This window comes from Sceloporus undulatus, chromosome 1, assembly GCF_019175285.1.
Source record: "Sceloporus undulatus isolate JIND9_A2432 ecotype Alabama chromosome 1, SceUnd_v1.1, whole genome shotgun sequence".
Taxonomy (NCBI): Eukaryota; Metazoa; Chordata; class Lepidosauria; order Squamata; family Phrynosomatidae; genus Sceloporus; species Sceloporus undulatus.
This window is the reverse complement of record NC_056522.1, coordinates 304,230,167-304,255,774: the sequence shown is the minus strand read 5'-3', so window position 1 is coordinate 304,255,774 and position 25,608 is coordinate 304,230,167. Positions and strand designations below refer to the sequence as shown.

The following is a 25,608-nucleotide window of genomic DNA, read 5'->3' as shown; positions in this document are numbered from 1 at the left end:
GCTCCTCCTATTTGGTGTGCATTCATATACAGTACTTCCTTGTCTAGATTCTCAATAAGTATATCATACTACTGCAAACCCATATTATGGATTACACCTGTATTTAAATACACACAGATAAAGACTGCAATATTCTATTAGACATTACTTATCAATTCTAGGCTTGCATTGTGATAATGGTTTCCACTACAAAGAACAAAATATCCGAATAGCTATCACCAGTGTACAGTACCACTATCATCAAAGCTAGAGAAGTTCAAAATCTGAATTGGGAAGGGATTTGTTTCTCTCTCTTATCATCTTCAAGTAGAAGCCAACACAATCACATAATATTACTCCACCAGTATCTGAATCTAAAGCAGCTTTTAGCAAGAGTGAAAAATTTAAATCGTCCAGTGGAAAGTATGGAACAATAAGTGGCAACAAAAAGTGAACAGGCATTAATATAATGGTAAATGATTCTCTGATTCCATAGACTATGTGAGGCTTCCAATACAAAACACTATGAGGCTTCCATTACAAGACACTATAAAAACTAAGAGAGGCTTCCAATACAAAACATTATGAAAGCTAAGAGAACCATGCATGGTGTAGTAGTTTGAGCACTGGACTAAAACTCTGAAAGCCAGGGTTCAAATCCCAGATCAACCATGGAAACCTGCTGAGTGATCTTAGGCAAATCAAGCTTACTCAGCCTCAGTGGATGGCAAGGGCAAACCCCTTCTGAACAAATCTGCCAAGAATACCCTGTGATAGGTGCCTTAGAGTCACCATAAGTCGGAAATGACTTGAAGGCAACCAAAAACAACATGAAAGCTAAACTGAAGTCTTACTACTCCTTTCGCAGAACAAAATATAGCATGAACACAGACTATCCTTGCTTGATATCAAGGACTCCTTCCTTGGAGGTCTTCAAGCAGAGGCTGGATGGCCATCTGTCGGGGATGCTTTGATTGTGATTTCCTGCATGGCAGGGGGTTGGACTGGATGGCCCCTGTGGTTTCTTCCAACTCTATGATTCTATGATTCTATGACTGTCACATTTAACCAATTAAATTTAACCAACTGGCACTAACCAATACTTTTTTCAAGGATTATCTGCAGTTCATAAAAGTATTTTAGCATGTGCTGGTAAAAAAACAACAACACTCCACTGTGTATTTAAAGGCTACTAGAAATGTATTTTTAGTAACGGCCCAATCAACCTTATCAAAATCAAGTATCAAAAATAGACTGGAGGATCGCTTGAAGCAAATGCTATTTTTAGCTACTCACTATTCCCTGCAGTTACCCACCAAACAGAATGCTTAGTTATTCCACTCAGATTCTCTTCCTGACCTGTTTTCCCTCCGAACACCTGAATGCAGAAAACACTTGATTGATTAAAAATTAATACTGCTGCAGAGTATGACAGCTGCCTTTTGTCTGTGCACTTTTGGGTAAGGGGAGTATAGGCAGTGACATAGTGTTTGCATCTGTATTCCTCCTGGGATCTATTACACAGAAAGAAAATTGCTATTTCAATTCCCTTTTGTTGCTAAAAATAGCATTCCCAATTGATTAAAGCAAACAGGGAACCAGTTTAGCAATGCCAAATTTAGAAGCCACTGAAGTCCCGAGAAGTGAACACTAATGCAGTCTAACACATGCCAGCTCATATTTTAACAAGAACAAAGATGGTAAGCATAAGGACTTGGCAAGTTAATAAGATAGCAGTTAATACAACACATTTACTGAACAGAAAATCTGGTACAAAAAATGAGACAAATCCGAGCTTCTAAATCTCATCTTTTTATTTAAGGTGCAATTGGCACTCTCAGATTTTTCATATGCTCCTTTCTTTCCTTGTCACCCCTGAGCCAAAGTATGACATGTTGGATTTACATGAAATACATACCCATGCAATCAATGAGACTGCATCTAGAAAAATGAGATTGCATCCAGAAAAATAGAAATGCACGATTAAATATACAAGTAGAATTTCTTCTCCATGGCTGTTCTGTGTATCTTTCCTTAAAGCCACAGACGTTTCAGCAAGCTTTTAACTGGTGTGGGACATTGAGGGCTACAATGAGAAGGAAAATTCACCACAGGTGCCTTATATAAGCATCTTTTTCACTTGCCCTCCTTTCTTCTCTGGATCTTGATCAATGTTCTCTACAAATCAAACACACAGTTTCCAAAGGAGACCAACCACTTTTAAATGATCAGCAACAGAATATATGCAAACCCAGAAAGGGTGGAGTGCTGTGGATAATTTAGCCATCATGGAAAGAACAAGAGCCAAGTGTTAAACAGTCTACAATCTACCACCATTCCACCATCCATGTCCAGGAAGCATTTGATTTCAGTGTTGCATAGAACAGAGTAGAGGTTACTTTTTAAAGGAAAGAAACAAATTTTAAAATCCTTTCTCTGTGTGTGTGGCCTCAGAATGACACACATCATGAATTTATGCATGCAATGCAAAATACATTGGTTCACCCTTTCTCTTCCAGCTTAATGCAAAGTGCTGTTTTTAAACTTTAAGGACCTTCAAAGCCCATGAGTACTGTCTATGGAGAACCACCTCCCACTATTGAGTAACCAAAACATTAAAATGTTTAGTGGATAATCTCTGAAACTGCCCACCCTGCAGTGAGTTGAGTGGCTCTCAGAAAGGGTCTTCTTTGTGGCAGTATTCAGCCCGCCATGGCAGTACCTTTTCATGGTGGTGGGATTGTGCACTCCTGTGTGGCAAGACACAATGCTGACAGTCACAGTGTTGATGGTACAATCTGCCATGTCAGACAGGCTTTTGCTGACAAGTCAGACAAAATGTGCCAAACAGCCACTGGGCAGCACCAGCAGAAGATTGACACTGGTGGATGATCTCTCAGAGATAATGACAGTGGCACCATAGCTAATGCTTGTAAGCAGTGTGCAGAAGAAAGCAATGATAAACTATTTCTGAAGCCTTTTACCTTGAAAACTCTATGATGAAAGAGCAAAAAATGAAACAAGAGATCATTTGAGAAGGTAAGATTCCTAGGTTGGAAGGCATTCAATGAACTGCTGGGGATGAGCAGAGGACAAGCAGCACTTTGGCTAATGATACAACTGGGCTCAAGCTGAAAGGACATTCAGCTGCTGATGTGCTCAGAGGTGAAAGAGGTCTAAAACTGCACAACACATATTATAGGGACATGAAATGTGAGAAACATGAACCAGGGGAAGGGAGACATAGTAAAACAAAAAATGCAATGTATGAACATTGCAATACCTTGAGGTGAGTGAGCTAAAGAAGACAGGAATGGAACAAATTGAGTTTACATGAGTACAGTGAACCCGTTACATGCTGGGGTTTGGTTCCAAGATCCCCCATGTATAATAAAATCCGTGTATGCTCAAGTCCCATTAAATATAATGACATAGCAAAATGGTGTCCCTTATAAAAATTGGAAAATCAAGGTTTGATATTTGAGCTTTATACTTTTTTGGAACATTTTCAAACTGTGTATGCTTGAATCCGTGTATAAAAAATCTGTATATAAGAAGGGCCGACTGTATACAGTCTTTTACTGAAGAAATGAAAATCTAAGAAGAAAATCTAAGAAATAATTGAAAAAAAGAATAACCTAATAAGAAAAAGTCAACCTGTGCTGGATGGTGTCATGCTGTCCCCAGTTCAGGTATACATCTGGAATCACCCCTTTCACAAAATAACTAGGTTTTAGCAATGAGCAAAATTTGCAGATTCTGCCAATTTCTGAAGATCTATCTGTCATAAGTATGGTAAAGGGATCTTGTAGCACTAACTGAGAGAAATAAGTTGTAGCATATGTTTTCATAAATTTAAGATGCATGCATACCAATATTTCAGACTAACATGGCTATACCTTTGAATTCTAGCCATAATGAGCCATACCTCAGCTATATATCATTTGGATTACTATAATTCACTCTGTCTTTATAAATGGTCCAGGCTATCCAGAAGACCATTTTTTCCAAATATCCCTGAGTTTTGAGAGAACCTTCTTTGGCGTGTATCACACAAAGGTTTTTTGAGGGGTTGCGGGTCCATGATGTGAATTCACGTCATAACATGAATGTGTTATCAGATGCGATTCCTTTCTATGAGCTCTCCTTCCATGGTGCTTCCGCAGTGATTCCAAAGTGACTCCTCATTTTGATAATTTGGAAAAAAAAGCGAATTCACGGAATTCGCTTTCAAGTTCGCTTCGATTTCACTCTGATTTGATCTGGTGTGGAATGCAACTTTGTTTCCGTCCAGGTACACCCCCCCCAACCTCCAAGGTCCCACATTTCCCATGATGCTGCACTGCAATTTTGCCCCATTTGCTCCCGGTACTCCCCCCCCCCTCCACTTCCATTGCTGCCGAGGGGAAATGTGGTTTACCCACTGGAAATGCTGGGGAAAGGGCAGAGAGCTACTGGGGAATGCATGTATTCACGTTTTAACGTGAACAGGAGACATGCTGGCAAGGAGGGGAAAAGCAGCTGTTTCTGATGCCCTGGAGAAGGCTGCTTGTGTCACTGGAAAAAACGGACCATATATCCCAGAGAAAGAGTGCTAGTTTGGGTGACACAGGGGACCATGTCTCCTATAGAAATACTCCTTGTGTGACTGGAAAAAATGAACTATATATCCCAGAGAAAGTGCGCTAGTTTGGGTGCCAAGATGGACCCAATCTTCCAAAAAAGAGTTCTAGTTTGGGTGCCAAGATGGACCCGATCTCCCCAAAAAAGAGTTCTAGTTTGGGTGCCATGATAGACTCTAAAGCCCATAGAACATGAAACAATATTTCACGTGAGGCTAGAATTCAGGTCCAAAGGATTTACTTCCAAGTAAACCTTCAGCTTCTACACTGATTATTTTGCAGTGAAAAATAATAATAATTATTATTCCTCAATAATAATAATAACAACAATAAATGGATGGGGGCTCTGACACGGAGAACAGATATAGATGTCGCTGAAATGGATGAGGAGAATGACAGGAGAAGGTAGATGAAATAGACGAGGAGACTGACAGGCGGATAGATGTAGATGTGGATGAAATGGAAGGGGGCTCTGACATGGAAGACCCTGTTTGAATTTGGCTGCCAGGAATAGGAAAATAGAAGGGAGGAAGAAACGTGAAGCAGTCATTCACGTGAAGCTAGCATTCACGTGAAAGTGGAACTCGGCTCCCTTCTTCACCCCAGAAGTGCAAAGGTTCAGGATGCGTTCAGACCCCCATTGAGCATGCGCAAGGGGCCCAATTTGAATCGCTGAATCCGCATGGTATGCACCAGTGTGGTAATACAATATGCACTCACTCTGCTTTGCCTGAATCCGCATCACGTGACTTGCCTTGGATTTGATTCCCCCTCAATTCAGAAGGGCAATGGAAGGGCAACCAGGAGAGATAAAACATTCACGTTACGTGAATTCGCATAGCTGAAGCAGGAGTCACCCCGGATCTGAGCTGGATAAACCTGTGTGTGATAAACCTCTTAGACTGCTGCCACACTACAGAAATAAAGCAGTTTGATACCACTTTAATTTTCATGGCTTAAAGCTATAGAATTCTGGTATTTGTTGCTGGATGGAGACACCCGCACTCTCTGACAGGTTAGGCTAAATACCTCACAAACTTACAAATCCCAGAATGTCATAGCATTGGGCCATAGAAGTTAAAGTGATCTCAAACTGCTTTACTTCTGCAGTGTGGCAGCAGCTTTTGCTGCACAACCTTCAAAGAGACATTTGGTGGGGAAGCCACTCACATGCTGTGAATTTCCAGACCAATGAAGCTGCTCAGCTTTTTTTCCGGGGTTTGTTTGTTTGTTTTGTCACTAAAAAAAGTTGTTTTTAAATCAAGGCAGTTGCCCATCCCCATCCCTCTTGCTGATGTGCTTTAATCTTGCCATGTTTAAGTAGTCTGGTTTTATGTTTTAAATTACAGTAGACCTGTCATATCAGAAGGCTTCTGGTCCATGATTTTTGCCCGAAGATCCCCACACACCATATTATTCAATGATGGCAACATTATTATTATTATTATTATTATTATTATTATTATTATTATTATTAACCTTTATTTATAAAGTGCTGTAAATTTACACAGCGCTGTACATACAATCTTTTTAATTGGACAGTTCCCTGCTCTGAACATGCACACACTGAAGCATGCACATTCATGTCACTGCCACTAAATAATATGGGCTGTGAGTGTCTGTGTTTTTTGACATCCGTGGGGGGCTGGGGTTGGAACCTAAGTCGCATTGATACAGAGGTCTATCTATCTATCTATCTATCTATATTTGATTTCATTTTGGAAGAAAGATGTGGCAGAAATGAGGTTAAAAAATGTTACATTCTGTTTGCCCCTTCGGTCATTAAGCATCTTGACAATTCTGCCCTTGATGCATGTAAATTTTTCCAAAGCAATGTTTGAGCATGGTTATTAACCATTTCTTTAATGCCCTTTTATATGCTAAATGGGAGCCAATACAGTGTAGTGGTTTGAGAGTTGGACTACAACTCTGGAGACCAGTGTTCAAATCCCACTCAGCCATGGAAACCCACTGGCTGACTTTGGGCAAGTCACATTCTCTCAGGCTCTGAGAAAGGCAATCCCCTGTGCACAAATCTGGCTAAGAAAACCCCATGACAGGTTCACCTTAGGATTGTCACAAGTTGGAAACAACTTGAAGGCACACAATATGCTAAATATAAATTCAACTATACAATCATTGTTCAAGTTATGCTGGCGAACCTCAGTTAACAAAGCCTCTGGTAGTAAAGCTCCTTTTTACAAAGGCTTTTAATGCTTGTCCACTCACCCCTTTTCCTACTCATCATCTGTCTAACTGGACTTTTTCAAAACATCAAAACTGGGAACATGGTAAAGAAGGGCTAGAGAAAGAGATTTGTGGATTGCAGCAGCATGTGGCCAATAAAAAATGTAATTTAAAAAAAGCGCTTCAACTTCGAAAAGAGCAGGATTCTGTTCTAGCCTGTTCTACTATAGCCATACATGTCTGCCTACAAAAGGCAAGGCAAAAAGCAGCAAAATTTGCTACTAAGCATGTGTGAATAGCAAAACAGAGAGAAAAGAGGAGAGCAGACAAGTCTGCTTCACAGCATATTAAAAAAGGATAGATATGTAAGGATAGCTGCCATTTTTCTTATGATTTTCACTTTGCTGGCTAACATCCTTCAAATCATTTCTAGAAGGTTCAATTATAGCCAAGAAATCTGAACCCACTAATTTCCCTTCCACACCTTTAGTATGGGTATAATACTAGAACGGTGCAGCCATAACAGACAATAAGCAGAGGTGCATAAGCATCTGCCAATAGAAAAATAATGAATGAAGTACATGACACAAATATCTATGAACTGAGGAATTTAATACATGAATTGAAATCCAAATTGGAATCTCTTTCCCCTACCTTGAGCTATAATAACATAGAACACAAGCAGAAGGGAAAATGTAGTCTCTGATACATTTACAAAAACTGATATTCTGTCACACAGGCACTGATGAATATTTTCACAAGACAAAAATGGCAACCTACAGTCTAAAAATAGACCAGTGTGCTGCAAACCTGTCTGGTTTGGCTACACTACTAGAATACCAAAGCAATTCTGTGCCACTGCACTGCCACCACAGTTTCACAGTGAAAGAGAAAAAAGGTTATTGTATACATTCTGTTTGCAACAGAAGAACTATATATAGTGATTTAGGTTACTGACACATTAAATGTGCATGTTGTGAAAATTTTTTAGAAAAAAGAAAATTAGATTGGTAAAAAATAGTCAATATGGCATAAGGAAAATTCCTCTTCCTATCTCAGGGATCAAATAATTGTTTTACTTATTAAGCATAAGAACCTTTGATCACCATTCCACCATTTAAAAAAAAGTTGTTTAGATGCAGATGAACGCATCCCAATGAAAATTATTTTCATCTGTCATGTTTACTCATGCTTCAAATAGGCCATTGCATATATCACAGGCAATTGCTCTAAGGTCTCTCTCGAAAGCATTTTACTGTACATTGGGAGATACATAAGCATAGTACAAGAAAGCCAAGTTCACTGTATAAAGGAGAAATTTCTACAATTACTGTATTCTCTACTGTATTAAATATTGCTTATATTTCTATTTAATATTTATTTCACTGAACAGATTGTGCATATTAAACAAAGAACTACTGCAGTGGTTTCAGCATTGGACTGTGCCTCGAGGCTAGGGTTCCATTTCCCACTCAGCCATGAAAACCCATTGGGCAACCTTGTGCAATTCACACCCTCTCAGCCCCAGAAAACTTGGAAAACTGAAAAGCAGATCTCAAGGTAGACAAGCATTTAAAGTAGAAAAGAGAAACTTCCCTATATGTTGACATCCCAACAGCCATAAGCCAGACAACCAATGGTAAATGGTAAGGATGGCCTCTGATGGATTACATATTCTCTATCCCAAGTTTATCCCGCCCAAATTTCTATCACTACCCATTCCCATCTGTTTTATTAATGAGCACCTGTACATGCCTTCAAGTCACCTGTCAACGTATGGGAATCCCATGAATTTCACAGGCATAGTCCATATTCTATGTGTACCTTAAATCTGGAACTCTGTTAAGATTTCCATATTGATTTGAGTGTTAGAATTTAACTCTGGCTATTATTACTATTTTCCAGCCCTGCTACTTGAACAACAACGACTGTTTGAACTTAATCATTTTAATTTTACAGTTTATTGGCAGCTGTTCATTGTTAGACAAGTATCCAGTATCAATTGCTTACTTTTAATTTCTTTATTTTATAGTGCAAGAAATGTCATTCAGAAACAAATTCGTCAATTAACCTAAGTTCAACCAAAACAGCTTGCTTTAAAGGAGAACTTTTAAAAGAACAATAATGATTTAAGCTAGTGGCTACAACATCTCAACTGCATTTTGGTACTTAATTCTCGAATTTACAGTAGTTCTATATTGGTGTGGTCTTACATATTAGTGCAAAAAAAAAAAATTAAAACCAAAACAAGGTTAGAATCATAGAATTGGAAGAGACCTCAAGGGCCATCTAGTCCAACCTCCTGCCATTCAGGAACTCACAATCAAAACACCCTGACAGATGGTCATCCAGCCTGTTTAAAAACCTCCAAAGAAGGAGACTCCATCACTTTCCAAGGGAGGTGTGTTCCACTATCAAACAGCTATTTCTGTAAGGAAGTTCTTATTAATTTATTTAAGGTATTTTTACCCCGCCCTTCAGCCCTAAAGGCTCTTATTTTTAATTAGATGGTTCCTGCCCTCAGGCTTACAATCTAAAAAGATACAACACAGAAGGAGAAGGGGATGGTGGTGGAAAGGGGATCAGGTCCAGCAGTTCTTAACTCCCTCTGAGGTTTGAACCAAGGCAGATGGACTGGAGGGAGGTCTTTGTTTCTTAATCTAGGCCAGATCCGATGGAGCTGGGCCTGCATCTCTCCCTCCATGGCTGGATGTTCTTCATAAAGTTTAGAGATGGAATCTCTTTTCCTGTGGTTTGAATCAATTGCTCTGGTTCCTATTTGCTGGACCTGCAGAAAACAAACTTCCTCCATTTTCAGTAAGACAAATATTTAAACAGGGCTATCATATATCACTTCTTAATGTTCTCTTCTCCAGGCTAAACATACCCAGCTCCCTAAGTCTCAGCTCCCTCATGGGGCATGGATTCCAGACCTTTCATCATTTTGGTCGCCCTCCTCTGGACATACTCCAGTTTCTCAACACCCTTTTGAATTGTGGTGCCCAAATCTGGACACAATATTACAGGTGAGACTTGTCCAAAGCAGAATAGAGTGGCACTATTACTTCCCTTGATCTAGACATTATAAGTCTATTGATTCAGCCTAGAATTGCATTGGCTTTTTTAGCTGCCACATCACACTGCTGACTCATGTTCAACTTGTGATCTACTAGGACCCCTAGATCTCTTTCACATGTAGTCTCCTCAAGCCAGGTGTCCCCCATTCTATATCTATGCATTTTATTTTCCCTGCTTAAGTGCAGTACCTTACATCTCTCACTGTTGAACTTCATTTTGTTAGCTTTATCCCAGCTTTCTAATCTGTTAAAGTCATTTTAAATTTTGATCCTCTCCTCAGGGGGTATTAGCTATTTCTCCTAATTTGGCGTCACCTGCAAATTTAATAAGTGTGCCCCCTATTCTTTCATTCAAGTTATTTATAAAGATGTTGAATAGCATTGGGCCCAGAACAGAACCCTGTGGCACCCCACTGGTCACTTCTCTCCAAGATGAAGAGGAGCCACTGCTGAGCCTTTGGGTTTGGCCGGTAAAGCGATTACAAATCCATCCACCAAACATTTGCATTTTCTAACCCACATTTTACTAGCTTGTTTGCAGGAATATCATGGGGGACCTTGTCAAAGGCCTTAGTGAAATCATGATATGCTATATCTACAGCATTCCCTTCATCTACCAAGCTGATAATTTTATAAGAAGAGAAATCAGATTAGTCTGGCATGGCTTTTTTCTCTGAAACCCATGTTGACTTTTTGTGATTATAGAATTACTTTCTAAATGTGCACTGACTCTTGGTTTAATGATCTGCTCTAGAATCTTTCCTGGTATTGATGCCAGACTAACTGCATGATAATTGTGGAGGTCCTCTTTTTGTCCCTTTTTGAAGATGGGGACATTTAACCGCCTCCAGTCTGACGGGACTTCTCTTGTTCTCCAGGAGTTTTCAAAGAATATTGCCAATGGCTCTGAGATTACAGTTGCCAGTTCTTTGAATACCCTTGCATGTAGTTCATCTGGTCCTGGAGACTTAAATTCATTTAAATTAACCAGGTATCCCTATACTACCTTCTTTACTTATTCTGCGCTGCATTTCCTCTATTGTGTCTTCTGATCCATTTTCCTCAGGTTGTACCCTTTTCCTTTTGTGAGGAGACTGAGTCAAAGGAGTTCAGTAGCTCTTCCTTTTCTCTGTTCCTTATTAGTATTTTTCCATCTTCTCCAAGCAATGGCGACTGACCTACCCCCCAAAAAGCCCTTTTTATTGTTTTTAAGCTCTCTAGCAAACCTGAGTTCATTCTGTGCATTTGCTACACACACTAGCTATTTGTTTAAATTAATCATTGGTGATTTCCCCTTTTCCATTTCTTATACATGCCTCTGTTAAAACCTAGCTCAGTTGAAAGTTCTTTAGACATCCATCCTGGTTTCTTAAGACACCTCTCATTTTTCCTCCTCATCGGAACTGCTTGAAACTGAGCCTTTAATATCTCCCTTTTTAGAAACTCCCATCCGTCCTGAACCGCCTTCTCCTTTCCTATTTCTGATCACTGGATCACACCTAGTATTTGCCTAGGATTTCTGAAATCAACTTTCCTAATGTCTAGAATACTTTGACTATGCTTGGCTTCCAGGAGAATGTGATCAGGATCCTGACACTTGCATCCCATTAGCCAGGTCATCTTTATTCCTTACAATCAGATAGATTTTCCCCTTGTTGCCTCTTCCACCTTTTGGACAATAAAACTGTCTACCAGGCAAATAAGTAATTTGCTGGAACTTAAGTTTTTGGCTACTTCAAGCAAACATCAGGATAGCTGAAATCACCCATCATTACTACATTTCTCCTTTCTGAGCGTGTTGTCATCTGTTCTAGAAAGGCATCATCCAAATCCTGAGTCTGACTTGGCTGTCTGTAGTAGATTCCCACAATTTCCATACAGATGCTCTCCACCTGGCTTCCTCGATTTAAGTCCTGGATCTCTTCACATGTGTAAACTTCCTTGGCATATAATACTCCACCTCCTCCCTTCCTGTGTGGCCTATTTCTCTTTAAAAGATTATACTCTCTATTACTACATTCCAATCATGAGAGTCATCCCACCAGGTTTCAGTGATGCCTATTATATCACATTTGGTTTGCTGTGCTGGGAGTTCAAGTTCAAGTTGTTTATTTCCCATGCTCTGTGAATTAGTGTAGAGACATCTAAGACCATGAGCCATCCCCCTAGCCGCCTAGGTAAAGTTTTTCTTTATGTCGCTGTTGGATCCTTGCATTATTTGCCTTGTTTCCTCTATAACAGCTTGGCTGTTATCTTCAGTCCTTGAAGAGCTGCCCTCCAGTATACTGTCTCCCTCCCCCACATAACTCAGTTTAAAGTCCTCCTGATCAAATTTTTGAGACTGCTGTCAAGAACATTTCTGTCAACTGGTGTGAGGCGCAACCCATCCCTTGTCAGAAGTCCCCTCTTATGAAACCGCAGGCCATTGCCTAAGAATCCAAATTGTTCTTGGTGATACCATCTGCGGAGCCAGTTGTTCAACTCTGCTATTTTTCTCTCCCTTCCTGGACCATGACCTTTAATTAGGAGAAGAGATGACAGCCTGTGCATTCAGCTCTTTTACCTTCCTACCAAAATAAACCCTTATATTCTGAAGGCTGTGCCTTGCAGTGTCATTGGTACCCACATGGACCAAAAGGAAGGGGCAACTGTCAGTAGGCTGGACAAATCTTGTCAATCTCTGTAAAATCATGGATGTTTGCCCCAGGGAGACAACACACTTCACGAGACATCTTGTCAAGCCCACAAACCACTGTTTCTGTACCCCTCAGCATGACGCCCCCCCACCATCAACACCCGCCTTCCCTAAGGCTTGGCAGCAGCCATTCCCATTGATGATTCTACCAAGGTCTCCTGCATATTCCTTGTGGACTAGCCCTGCTGTTCTTCCTCATCATCACTGATAAGGGAGAGAGCTTCACATCAATTTTGTAGCTGCAAGCTTACAAATCACTTCCTGGTTGTCCTACTCCTATGTATCATATTTCTGCAAATGTCTGTCTGTGTACGGGAACTGCCCTCCTCCCCAAAAACTTCCCCTATGCATCCACCATTCAGGACAGTTTGTTTAGTTCTGTCCAAGAAAACCTCTTGTTCTTTAATGTGCTGAAGTATAGATACCCAGGCCTGCAGCAGCTGCACCTTCTCTACCAACAAGACTATCAACTTGCACTACTTGCAGATGTAGCTAACCACAAATGTTGCATGTGACTGCAGCAGCTCCCTCATTAATCATGTTCAGTAGTTTTAAGTAAGCACTGAAAAGAACTCTAGGTCTCCTCCTTTAAAATCCCCCACTAGAAGTAAAAGTAACTGATGATCCCCTTCAAACACAGCACATCTTCTGCTCTCTAATCTGAGACTGAAACCTGAATGATAGAGGCAACAAGTACATACAGAGCCAGTTGCTGGTAGCTCCTCCCCCAATCAGGTCAGTGGCTCAGCAGATGCCCCTGGGTTTTTGTTTGTTTGGTTTTTTTTTAAAACTGCTTTTACCAACCCTGCTGGTCAGCAAGTTTCTACTGAGGAGCCAAAGTAAATGTGCCAAACATCTCATCAGGGTAATGGAGAAGGTACTGGGCAGCAGTAAAAGTAGGGAAAAAAGAATACTGCAAGAGGATCTCTCAAGGGACAATGCCAGTGGAACTTCAGCTAATTCCTGCTAGTAATGTGCAGAGGTTGCCATGGGTAAACCACTTCTGATTGGTCTCATGGAAAATCTTTGATGAAAAAGGTTGTCACTGTAAAATATAATACAACATTAACATTTGATAAGATATTGTATTCCACCATATCGCTGGAACTAAAATTATTCCAGTCTACAGTCTCTAGTGATGCAGACAAGACATAGGCATTTCTATCTCAGCAAGATTTCAGACAGAGATCAGCTACTTCATTTTTGCCAATTGCAACTACCTCCATCCCAGACTATCACACACATCTGAAGAGATACCCATTGTCAGAGAGGAACAATTTTCATGATCACTTTTTTTTTAGAATGCTTGAATTACTTATAAACACTAAGGCCAAATAGTTTTTTTTCCCATTTTGCTATATTAAAATTAAGAAGTGGTCTGTGATGGTATGCAACTGCACCATAAGTCTAGCTCAAAATGAGCCCAGGGTACCAGGATTTGCTGCAAGCTGAGGAAGGAACTGGGTTCAAAACAGATGTGAAGTCTTGGAAAAAAATCAGGAAAGTGTCTCTCAACCAGTTTTTGGGGGGTGAGGTGGGAAATGAAATTTCAAAAAAAAAATGTTAAAAATTGATTTGGGAATATGAAAAAAATCTTGTAAATAAGGTGTTCATTTATTTACTTCCTCAAAATTATTATATCTACAGTATATATTTGTACAATAGGAAGACTTTTATGCACATAATCTGATCATTGCAATTCTTGGTCTTGGTTTACTTTTCTTTTTTTTATGGAAATGAATACATTATGTGTGCCTGAAACTATGCAAGATTAGAGAAGACAACTTCTGCTTTTTATTTTATTATTTATTGTTAGCTTGCTCCTAATAAAGTGCCAAATCCAAGGATCCTCACACTCCAGGACCTTATAGCTTAATATATTACAAATTTTTTTCACAAGGAATTTAGTTTTAAACTGTTGCCTGACTGAACTGTACTTTAATATACCAAACATAATTTTATGACAAAAATGTACATATTAAGCACATAATACATCTAACATTCCTAAAGTAACAAAGTGATGTTCAATCTGTACAGGATGCTTATGTAACACTTGTTTGAATTTATCCAAATTTTTTCTTATTTTTCTGTGGGATGGAAAGAAAAGTTCCTCTTCCATTGCTTCAAAAGTTCCAAAAGTTTTATGTCTCTAGTAAAAATAGAAGAAAGACACAAGTTCACACATCTCCAAACAATGTAACTGTGGCTAGGAGTTTCAGCCAATTTACTTCCTGGGGAATGTTTAACCACAGGTTTTGAAAAATAGTGGAATCTCCCATCCACAGGGATTTGGTTCCACCCCAAATGGATGGCAAAAAAGTGTGGACGCTGAAGCCCCGTATTATTCAACCCAATCAAAAGAAAATTATTTTCATTTTCTGTAAGAGCAACTTCTCCAAAGCACTGTCCAAAACAGAACTGTCCAAATCTTGTTTCATGATGTGAGAAATAAAACTGAACAAGATGACTCCAAGATAGCAGCTTTCTCATCCATGGGAACACTTTACTTTTTTGCACTTACATTTGCAATGTCTGCCATTTTGGTATTGAGCTGTGGTACTCCTTACAACAAAATAGTCCTCTTCCCCTCAAACCAAATAGGGAGTACAGAGTTGATTTTTTAAATAGCCACAAAAAGTCTGAGCACTTTATTGGACTACAGATTGAGTCTCCTTTATCATCCAGAAATCTGAAACATTTCTCATGGGTGTCTGAGATAATGACACCATTTCTTTCTGATGGTTCAGGGTAAACAAACTTTGTTTTAAGCATTAAAGTATTGTAGAAGATTACCTTAAGGCTATCTGTATAAGGTGTAAATGAACTTTGTGTTTAGACTTGGTCCTATCTTCAAGACATCTCATTATGTAAGGTTAGACAATTAAGATGTTCCAAAATCCCAAACACTTCTAATCCCAAGCATTTCAGATAATGTAGACTAAACTTGTACTAGGAGTGTAGAACGGCCAGACTCCAATTGGGATTATGACCATCTCAATGGTCCACTGCTTCATTTTCAGCTCAGAAATGGACAGCAGACAGGAATTATCTCAAGTTCAGTACAAATGTAGTGACTTCAGGTTTAAGAAAACCTGGTAGAAGATGACAAGCAGAAATGGACAATACTATTCACAAACTGTTTGTCAAATGAACACAAGAGATTTTATACCACACATATTCCAAAAGAACATGCAACTCCTGTCCAGATTCAGATCCACTTCAGTCTGAAATGGAGCTTCCATCCATAGTCATTTAAATTCTCAACAAATGACAACATTCGGGTCTATCAGACTATGCTGCCACAGGTCAGAGAAGTAGGTGTATTGTGGTGGTGGTGGGGTTCTACCAGAGAGAGTTGTGAGATTAATCAGGGAAGGATAGAGTAATTACAAATTCTGTCTGCCTTACCACAAAAAATGAAGTGAAAAAGTCATGGATATTAAAAGTGCACCTTTAAACATGAATCTTCATGAGTGCAACTCTGGAGAATTTGACTGGCATTTGTATTTTAACATGGAAACACATATGAAATTCACAGAGAGACAGCCACACAATACAAGCTGTTCCCTCCTATCATGAGAGGCTGCCTTCCCCTCAAAAGGCTATCTAAGTAAGTCTGAAATAAAATGAAATGTAGCACATAACAAATGTAGCAAGTGGGGTTAAATGGTAAGCTGCTGAAACCAAGTACAGCAGGTTACATTTTAAAAACACTGTTTGTGCATTTCAGTTGAAGCTGGAACTACAACAATGCTACCCTCCACCATTGTGCTGAATGTTTGATAATAATTATGTAACTTCAGAAAATGCTACTGTTTTTTAAAATACTACAGCAATGTATACTTAACAGTGCAGTCATTTCACAAATTAGCCAACAGAGGATGCTATTCAACAATATACAGTATAGAAAGCTTCATTCTGCAGCCAAGATACATGCTCAAAGGGAAAATTTCAAACTTAAATGTTTTGCCAACAAACATGACAATGTAACAATTTCCTCATTATACTGATCACTTTTTGTGTTTCCATAAACATTTAAGGGATTTAGAGGAACTGCTAGGTAACAAGCAAGTGCCCATTACTCAATCTACACGTGCTCTATTATACACAGTCTCTATAAATAGTATGGTACACATGTATTAAATTAGTATTTGACCATTTTTAGAAAATTGCTGACACAATACTGCTTCTGGTTATGTTTTCTCAAATTGTGAAAGTGGATAACAAATACATTTGTAATGGAACTCTCCAGCACTTATTTTGCAAAGCATTTCAGATCCTTTTTCTAGTTTAAATTATGGACATCTTTGTTGAAACGCTTTTGATGTTGCTACGTAGTGCGTGAGGCAATACGTCAACGTGTGGCACCAGATTTTCCACCTTTGTGACTGTAATCAGCAGCTTGTGATCTGAAGAAACACTTCTCCCTTTCTCAACAAGCAAAGAGACACTGTAAACGTCTCTCAGATGAGGCTTTTATTCTTAGAAGTTCCACTGTGTACAACAATATAGGCAATGACACCAATCACCATCTGCACTAGTAACAACCCACTCTGGGGTGAAATGCTCCTCACTACTCTAGCAAAGGCTCCGTGAGGCCCACTAGTCCTTGCCTCTCCCTCTGTGCCACAAAGGACCCAGCCACCCTCCTGAGGGACTCTTGAGACTGGTGGCGTCCTACAGGACTTTTCAGCAATTGTTGGCTATCTTTTTTGATGTCAATTCCTGTTTAAATGCCTACCGAAATCATTATGGTTCACAGTAACCCTTTAATGCCTGGTTACTATTAAAACCCACATTGTACATTTTCCTTGTGACTCTATATCCCAACAATCCTAGCCATCACTCTACAAGAGTCTTATTTGCATTATTCCCATATTAATGAACCATATTCTTTTTGTCCGTGTTTTGCTTTCTGTGTCAGTAAAATCTGAGTTGGAAGATTCACCATCAAAACCAGTTTTTTTATGTCAACAAGAACTACTTGACAAGCCACCTAAGGATCCTAGTAAAGTCAGCTCTCTGTATACATGGATTCAACCATCCATGGCTTGAAAATGTTTTTTAAAAATATAAATTTTAAAAAGCAAACCTTGATTTTGCCCTTTTATATACAATGTCATTGTATTTAATGGGACTTGAGCATCCACAGATTTTGATATGTACTAATGGTCCTCAAACAAAACTCCAGCAGATACCAAGGCTCCACTGTAGCTGCCTTACAATTGCTGGCTCCAAGTAGAATGCCAAATACACATACTCATTGCAAACCAAAGTGGCAGCCTATTGGTTCTGCATTCCCACAATGCCCTTCATTTGTGTTAATCACTTCAAGATTAGATAAAATTGCTACCATCACAGCAGCATCTCACTTTGTGATAATTAATTAATTAATTAATTAATTTCATCTTGCCTTCTTACTCAGCTAAAGCTGCAAAGAAAGGAGGTATTCAGACATGATTTTTTCACAGAATGACAATGATAGATTGTTCATGTTCAGTATGCAGTTCAGTAAAAAAAAATGACATCACTATGATCTCATAATTTCCTACTGAAAAAAACCTGATCCATCTTCCTAAACACTAACTAAAGAGGAGATTTTTATAGGGTTCTCTAGGCTAAGCCCGTCTGCTCAAAATGTTTCTCTTCTGGAAGCCTGCAGCATGGCTAATGAGTACAAATACCTATACCTTTATAAATTGCACACCCCCTCTCCTGGAACAGAAACAAAAAAATTTAAGAACAAACTTGAATGCAAGTTAAAGGATAAACTGCAAGTAAGGACTCTTACTCTCAGAGGCAGCAGCCAGAAGTACAGGTATGAGCATACTACCCAAGGAAAAGTACCAGAATCTTTCACATGACAAGACAGTAAGAACTAACTAGATTGAGGAGGGGGAGATCAAGTCAAGAGATGATGAAAGCATGGATCAGGTTAGCCTTATCTATCCCACAGATCAACTGATTTAGTTTAAGTGGGTTTCTGGAAGAATTTAGTTTGTGCTTCTCATATCTCTGATTTCTAGTAGACATGCATGCACACACAATGGCAGATGTATTTAGGGAATGGATATCACTTACATGCTAAGATAGCCATACAAATCAGATACTGTGTGGGCATGAAGAAAAATGCCCAAATCTTAGCATTGTGGTAGAACAAGCCAGAACTAGTACAGGTCCAATCCCCCAATTCACAATAGTTTAGTGGCATTTAGCCATTCTTAAATAAAACAAGAAGCCCTAACTTTTTTTACCATGAGATGTTCAAGAGGAGCAAATTGTAACCTCTTACTATAAGTTGGCATTTGTTGCTTGTGATACATCAGGCCCTTCCCTTACACAGGGGATCCGTTCCAGACCACCCCATGTAAGGGGAAATCTGTGCATGCTCACGCCCCACTGCAAACAATGAGGAACATGCTTGCAGTTCAGGGCAGTGCACGCGCCATGGGCACACACACCATTTCTTTAATTGTTGCATGGCTTCCACGTACGCTGGAAGCTGCTTATAGTGCACTTGTGTATGGTGCGGGAGCACTGTACAAATTAAGAATAGGAGAAAGATGGCTAGAAGAGTTCCCTGGGACATTCCACTTGATCCAGAACAAACAGTAGAATCTCATAGGAATGACGCAGATGAGCCAAATGGCTGCTCTGGCCGCCATTGCTCCAAGACTGCCGCAATTGGATGCCAGGATCCCAAAACTGGCTGCTGCTGCTGTCCCAAACGGGCCACCAGCAGGGGCTGCTTTTTGCTGCTTCTTTTCAGGCTGGCTTCAGGCCATGTTAGCTGGTCCCAGAGCAGCTTTCAGCCACTTTGGGGGCATGTGCCATTTGAACACCATGGCCCCAAAGCACTCAGAGGGCATTTTATTTGGCCCATCTGCTTCAGGCCCTTCAGACTTCACCTGCTTGCACAACTACTAAGTCCAATTGGACCCTGAACTCAAACACACAGGGTGCAGATAATAATAGCAAAGACTGTGCTATTGATCCCACAGGGTCACCATAAGTTGAAGCTAACCTGATGGCAATCAGCAACATCAGCAAGGATTAACATTGCATTTAGCCTTCAAAAAAGATGTAGACTCTATCTCTCCCAAGAACACAAGAACTGATTTCTACTGCTTCTACTTATCAAGAAGGACAGGGAAGTGAAACACTACTGCTTAGATGACAGTTAACAGCTCTTACTGTTATTTAGCCATTTGAAGCTCTTTCCCTTAGTGGCAGCAACTTCAGATGCTGTTGTACTCCAGCTCCAAAAGTCCTTTACCACTGGTTATGGTTGCTGCAGTTGACAGGAGCTGCAGACCAAGAATATTAGGAGGTAACAATGAATGCAATGTCATCTTTGGCATACTGCTTGTAGGTATTTTACTAGTACAATTATTCTTCTAATACTCAGGCCCCATGGGGCATCTCTCTTATGAATGAAAGGAGCTCTTTTGTGAATGGCAGGGCCCCACCCATTTACAGAAGCAGGTGTGATATAACAGAAACTCCTGCAAACAAAAAGGAGGGATAGTTTTGCCAACTGCTCTTTTAGCAATCAAGCATACTTTCCACATTTTTCTGGAAGGCTACCCAAATTTCTAGAGCCTATTTCTTAACAGTGCAAGAGACCAAAGACATTAGTTGCCGCTCTCCAGCCTTCTGTAATAAAATATGCCATAGTATAGCTCTGCTCGTGGATGAATTCAACTGTATTTAAAAAAACAAAAACCTGAAGAACAGAGTTAGGAAAATTAACTCACAACAGCTTGTCTAAAAAACAGTTTTTAATGACCAGCAAATAATACTGTTTACTTTTCTGCAAAAGGAAAGACTGGGGGAGGACCCAGAAATGGTGCTGAAATTTAGTAAGAAGCTGATGGAGTGTACAGTTCCACTAGTATGCTTCTGCAGAGGTCCAAGAAGGAGAAGACAGCCACTCAGGTGACAGTGAAAGCAAACTCGTGTGGAACATGCATATAGCCAGACAAAGGCCAGAGCTACACACTAGTTCTTCCAAGTAGCTGTTTGCAGAGCCTGACAAAACTGCTGTGTAGGGAAGTACTGTAATGGATACCTCGTTAATCAACAGTGGAGAAAGTAGCTATTTTAGATAATCCTAAATTATGCTAGCATAAAGGCCTAAAAAGATTTTAGCCTAAGTTATTTTATTATTTTAAATTACTTACTGTATATACTAGACTATAAGTTGACCTCATTTCTAAATTGAGGGCACGTTTTGGGATCAAAATTATGGATTTTGATATGACCCATGGATAAGTTGAGGGTAAAACTTAAGGGCATGCAACAAAGGATCTAAATGATGAAGCAAAGGAAAATAATGTCAAAGAGCATATAAAATTCCAGTAGCCATAACTATTTGTGCTCACTCTGAAGGCTGGATGGATGAGAGAGTAATGAGGATTGGTTCTTTCAGGACAGATTATACTCTTGCCTTTCACCAGGGGATGGTTCTTTCCTTTAAATAAGAGTTGGTGCAGTTGATGTAAGAGTTGATATAATACTTTCATTGACCCATGGATAAGTCAAATTTTGAACTAAATTTTTAGACTTATAACACGAGAATATACAGTATACAGCAACAAGCAGGGTGCTTTATGCAGGATGAATTTAAATAGTCAGATAATTAAAAAAAATAGAAGAAGTTGCATAATCAGTATTCATGACTGTATCTTTGACTTACACCCTTTTAAAAACTATTTAAGAAAATTTTGAAATCTGATTTAATTTTTTTTAAAAAAAATTAATGTTTACTTTCATTTAGTGGTTGTGAAACAAAACTATGCATAAAGAAAAATAAAGTGAACTTTGCTCCAAGAGACTGTTAACTATCTTGCTCGTCCTGGGATAAGATGCAGTGAGAAAAAAAGGATTTTAACTTACACCTTCTGTATACAGTAAGCTGAAAACATGGATGTAAAGAACCAAAATTTCCATACTACAAATTTCCTTCAAGCTATTCACCAAGTATTGACTGGACTTTAACAATACAATTGCCAATATATGGGAAGAGTTACATTTCTCAGAGAAAGCGTATTCAGCAGTACTTCTTCCCTTGGATCTCCAGATGGTTTGAACTCAAAGAAGCCAAAGCAAAGCATGGTATTCTGGGAGACGAAGTCCAAATCATCTGGAAGACCAAAGGGTGAAACCCATTGCTCTATATTGCTTTCAACTTCTATATCTATGTTTCAGTTCTCAGAGATTTTCCCCCGCTTTATTATGCACTATTTTTCAAAGGGCATATCCCACACAGATTAGGCAAGATCAATAAATGTGTGTACCTACTCTTGCAAATCCCCACATAATTTGAATGTGGTGGAAAGAGTAGATGAATCATGAAAAGGTAAAGGGTGGTTTTAGCAGTGTGATGAAAAATAATGCTTAGACAAATGTGAAATTAATACATTGCAAAAGCTTTACAGCTTTTAAAGTTTATTTATTTTATTGCTCAACACAACTGGCAATATACACTACTGTTCCCAGTAATGTTTCTAAAAATTAAAGAGAAATTACGAGACTTAGAAGATGTCAGAGTTGAGCCAGAAGTGATACAACTAGTCTCTAGAGTTTTTTAGAGCGGTGGCTCACAGGTTAAGATGCTGACTGACGACTGCAAGGTCGGCAGTTCGAGACCCAAGCATTGCACAATGGGGCAAGCTCCCATCACTAATCCCAGCTTCTGCCAAACTAGCAGTTTGAAAGCATTTAAAAAGTGCAAGAAGATAAATAGGTACCACTTCGGTGGGAAGATAGCAGTGTTTTGTGTAGTCACATGACCACAGTTGTCTTTACAACACTGGCTCTTCAGCTTAGTAACGGAGCTGAATCTTGTCAAGGGAAAACTTTTACCTTTAGCTATGCTATGGGTTTGTTAACCTTTGCAGTTTTCTAGGTCTTCTGTAAAAGCATCTTTGTATTTTAATACATACGGTATCCTCTCACCCCAATATGTAATCATGAAAATTTTGATAACAATATACAGTGGGCCCTCTCCTTATGCGGGGGATCCATTTTGGATCCCCCCATGTAAGGGAAAATCTGCCTATGCTCGAGCCCCATAGGAAATAATGGGGCGCATGCATGTGGCGAATACCATTGTTTTTCTCCCTAAGCATTTTCTCCCTAAGCAGCTTCCGCATAAGCTGGAAGCTGTGTAAAATGTGTCCATACATGGCGCAGGTGCACTGTATTCTTACTTAGATCCTTAACTATACAAATTAAAACAAAAAAGGATTTCATTAATATAAACCTGCAAGCTCTATACACTTGTACCACAATTGTGCAAGGATGAATTATCACAGTAAAGCTCAAACTTTGCAAATGTTTCACAATAAAGAGCACTCCTTTCTTGAGCACAGATAAGTGTGGGAGTGCCATTGCAAAAGCTGAACTAGTGCAATTCTCAAAGAGCAACAATGGAACAGACTGCCTCTGAGGGTGGGGGACTTGCCCTCATTGGAAGCATAGGATGGATGGTCATTGCTTGGAAATGCTTTGATTGTGTATACTAGTCTATGCTAGACTTCTAGCTCTGTGACTCTATGATGCTTTTATAATGTACAAAAAAGATCTATGGAGTCTCAGAACCATGTCTTTTTCTGAAGGCTACATTTAATGCTAATCCCCACTATTATTGTTGTTAATTGCCCTTAAATCAGTTTCAATTTATGGTGACCTTATGAATGAGAGCTCTCCAAGGCATCTGTAGTTCAATGTCTCCACCATCCCTCTAACTTTATGTACATCTGTCGTCATTATTTTTGCTTTCTTGGCTTTCCTCAGTAGCTGTTCCAAGTCTTTTCTATTTTCTACCAGTATCTATGTCATTTGCCCATCTTCACTTGTTCACACCTAATTCCTCTGAATCTAGTCTTGCCTTATTATATGCTCTGCATAGCCAGCATGGCATAGTGGTTTGGATGTTAGACAACAACTCTAGATACCAGGAATCGATTCCCAGCTCAGCCATGAAACCCACTGTGTGACTTTGGGCACATCACAAGCTCTCAGCCTCTGGAGTAGGCAATGGCAAAACTCCTCTGAACAAATCTTGCCAAGAAAACCTTATGATAGGTTCTCCATAAGTTGGAAATGACTTGAAGGCACACAACAACAAAATTAAACCTATCGTGTGATAAATTGAGACTTATCCAACTCAACTCCTTTGCAACTGGAAAACATTTTGTTTCTCTTTATTCTGTCTTGGCAATGGCCTCTGGTCCCGAGTACAGTATATGTTATGCATCAGGATAATCAAATGCTGTGATCCACCCTTCATGTCTCTGCCTTTTCTGAATTCAACTTGGACACCTGTCATTTCTCACTCCACATAAGACAAAGTGTTTGTGGTAAAATCTTTACCTTTACTTCCCTTGCATGGGAGATTAAAGCAATGATCCAATGGCTAGTATAATCTCTGGTGTTATTTGGGGACTGAAATATATATTGAGTGGGCCATTCTTTTCTTTTCCATATTTGTGACCTCTTTCACTGGTTCCAAGAAATTTCAGTGGCTTCTGCCTCTGCATACTGAAATAGCACTATTGGTATGCCACTTGTTCCTGGTGATCTATTTCTCCCAACTACTTTAAGAGCAATTTCTACTTCACTTCCTAAAATTGTGGGTTTGCTGTCAAAAGGTTCTTCCCTGAAGTAATCTATCATCATTTCAAGTCTTTTAAATAGTTCTTCAGTATTATTCTTCCTTCATAGTTTTCATTTTTGTCTTGATCATAGCATAATCACCCGCTGGTCATGTAGTATCCCTACTCTTGGTTTAAATTTCCCTTTAATTCCTTGGGACTAGTGAAAGAGTTCACCTGTTTTTTTGTTTTCTTCTAACTCTTTGCACTGACTATTATAAAAGTTCTGTTTGTCCCTATGCACAAGTTGCTGAACAGTTGCATTGAGGATTTTGATCCTATTTCTGTCACCTTTTATTTTGTTTCTCATCTGTTCTAAACTGACAGTTCCCATTAGAACTGCACAAATGAAATCGATGATATGCATACTAGGAGTGAATAAAAAGTCCCATTCATTTCAATTTGAAATTTGTTGGGACTCACATATAATCCTGACCTTTCAACTATATTTCTTGTCTTCCTATTATCAGGTTCAATTCACACTATTTAGCAATACTGGAGATATGAATCAAGCTATACTTGTCATGGCAAGCATACTAGAGATACAGATCAATTTGTATTTCTCATGCCAAGAAATTCCCATGCCAAGGAGAATGTAGTACTCTATAGATTGACTGAATAATATTGTGACATTCAGCAAAATTGTATTTTCCAAAACAGGATAAACACGTTTGCTTGGTACAAAGTACTATTACTGTCTCCTGTCTTTCTGAACATAGATTTGGATAGTGAAACTTCCAGCACTAGGGAAACTTCAGGTCTTTAAACCAGCAACAGAAGTTGCTGTACTCCGCACCACAGCAGTTGTTGCTATTAGAACTGCTATGCCAGCACTATGGACAACCAACTCCACAATGCAGAAGGGTCTCAGCATATTAGAAAGCTATGAGAAAAGACAAAGCAAGCGCAAAATATAACCAAAGACACACAGATAAAGCCATAAGAGACAAATGTGGGCAGTAAACAAACCAGGCCTTATTCTCTTAGAAGGTGGTATTACAACTGCCAAAGCAAAAGCATCTCTTTCCTTCTGCCAAAAGTCAAACTAAAAATCAGACAATAAAGCTAAACGGTTTGGCGCCAAATAATGAAATATGTTGAAACAGGGAGATTTTTTACCAGTTCTGTCTGGTATCCAGAGTAAATCAGAATCTACACACCAGTATGCCCTTGCCTCAACACAAGCCGGTTCAATAAAAGCCACTTACTCTGTCATCTCTTGAAGAAAAGAAAATACCAAAGTGGACCAGCAATACTGAAGTCCATTGTTTAGATTAACATAATAACACTCTTCAAGTTTCAAAAGCCTCCACAGATCGCTAGCAATCAAAATCAGGGCAGGCTGTCTCTCAAATAACTAAGAAACAATTACGTAGCAAAACCAGAGC

General features: G+C 39.3%; 1 protein-coding gene across 1 annotated transcript in view; it reads right to left on the bottom strand.

Annotated features, from left to right (window-relative positions):
• The window catches only part of HSD17B12 (hydroxysteroid 17-beta dehydrogenase 12), a 69,505-nt gene that overhangs the window by 42,396 nt on the left and 1,501 nt on the right, over positions 1 to 25,608 (bottom strand). The window lies entirely within an intron of this gene.